At 41.0% G+C, this 1,953-nt stretch overlaps 1 pseudogene; it reads right to left on the bottom strand.

Moving 5' to 3' along the window:
• Nucleotides 1–209: 209 nt before the first annotated feature.
• LOC106297933 overlaps nucleotides 210–1,953 on the bottom strand; it is a 2,953-nt pseudogene continuing 1,209 nt past the window's right edge.

The raw sequence follows: 1,953 nt of genomic DNA, 5'->3' as shown, positions 1-1,953 counted from the left end.
GAAGCTTTCCATATATCCCTTGTGACGTAAACATCTCCAAAATATATAAAGTAAATCACCGACGAAAAATAGTTTCAAAAAAAAAAAATCAGCGACGAAAAGAAAAATTATATATAAAAAACTACACGTGTGGAGGAATATTACAAAGCGTTTTAACCCCCAAACAACGAAAAGGGATTAGAAAGCGTAAAGAACCAACGGCTTCTATTTTACCGGCGGAGATATGTAGTGGATCTTGAGACGGATAAGTTGGGAAAACGACTGAGGATGACATTATATCTCTGGATACAACGTAAAGAACAAAATGTCATGTTTTCCTTTTTGAAAACTACTTTATCTTGACAACGGTGCTCTGTACCATGGCAAAGTGGCCGAGACATGGTCTTGTTGTGAAGAATAACCACATCCATGTACGGGTATTTCCCAAGCAGACAATCAACATGAACAGTGGTGGAGCAATAGTCATCGCACGAATAGAACCCTCCTTTTCTTGAAAATACGATTTTGCTTTCGCATATCTCACACCAGCCATGGTGATCATTCCCCTCTTCTTTTTTCCGAAATATGAGGAAATGGTTATCATACTTATACCTTGCCTTGTATGGTAAAGTAGCACATTTAAAACATATAATATACTTGCATTCGATGCAAGTTAGTAGTTTTCGCTGACCATTATCTTTTTCACCCTCTTCTTGGCAGATTTGACATATTTCTAACTCTTCTTCTTCGGGCATTAAAGCTAAGAACAGGGGATGCTCATGGCCTTGATACTGAAATGGTTCAGAAACCGAAGCACACCGTAAGTCTAATTGGAAACCATTATGATCCTTGGGATCCTCATAGGCGAAACCAGTACTTGGACGTCCACAAGCCCGACAATAGAAGTAACCTAGGTCACTCCAAAATCCTATATTGTCAACTCTTAGTGTAAGTGAGTGAGCATGTATCGCATGTTGTTTTTTGCAAGGCGCATTGGCACAAGCTTCGTGGAGGATGAAGTCGCACTGATCCATACACGAATAGTAGCTACCCTCGTAGATTGGAAGGCTGCACGCTTGACAAAACTTTTCTACGTGGTAAGCTCCACTGATCTCGAGTTTCAGACGATGATCATGAGAAAAATGAAGTATTACTCCATCACTAATCCTCTCCAATGGCTCAACTACTATCTCAGGCTCTTCCGGTATTCCCTCTAGCTCTTTCCCATCCCAAATGCGCATTTTGTATGAACAAAATAATCATCACAGTTCTTGCAAGCGTATGCTCCATAACTGCTGTCGACCTTTCGACGACACACACCGCAAGACAATTTTTTGGATGGAGGAGATGAGGTAAAGGAGACACGGTGGGGGTGACGAGATATTCTTATGACATAAGGGTGATATACACAATCTTTATGGACTACGAAGACACACCGAGCACAAACATAGGTGGGGAAATGCTCTTTAACAAGGCCACAAACATCGCACGCTAAGGAATTTTGTTTAGGGAAAAAGGTGAGAGGGTGAAGATGTTTTTTTGGGTGGTCTATAACGATGGGTATTGGCTTCATCGCACAAACTGGATCCATCATTAATTTGTTGGTAGGGCAATAATAAAGCTTTTCAAAGATGAATTCTTGACAACAGAAGCTGTTGGGTCCCTCCTAGATGGAGATGACCAATTGGGGTGAACTTAAGAAATAATAATGTTCCCCCTTTGTCACTAAACACATAATAATAGAGTTTTGACAAAAAGAAGAGAGAGAGAAAGGAGAAAAAGAGAGAGAAGGAGAAAACTCGTAAGGTGTTTTCAAGACTGGATTTGGAGGGTCAAACGGATCCTGATCGGGCTGATATTTTGTGGGAAGCTTCTTCAGTCAGTGGGTTAGAGGTTCACCGAAGGGATTTGGATTTCAACGGTTGGATCTTCTGTTGTCTGGGTTTTCTTGAAGCTGGTCGCCATAGTTCTTCA

The sequence above is a fragment of the Brassica oleracea genome, chromosome C6, assembly GCF_000695525.1.
Source record: "Brassica oleracea var. oleracea cultivar TO1000 chromosome C6, BOL, whole genome shotgun sequence".
In the NCBI taxonomy this organism is placed as follows: Eukaryota; Viridiplantae; Streptophyta; class Magnoliopsida; order Brassicales; family Brassicaceae; genus Brassica; species Brassica oleracea.
The sequence above is the reverse complement of the archived record's forward strand: the minus strand, read 5'-3'. Positions and strand labels throughout refer to the sequence as shown.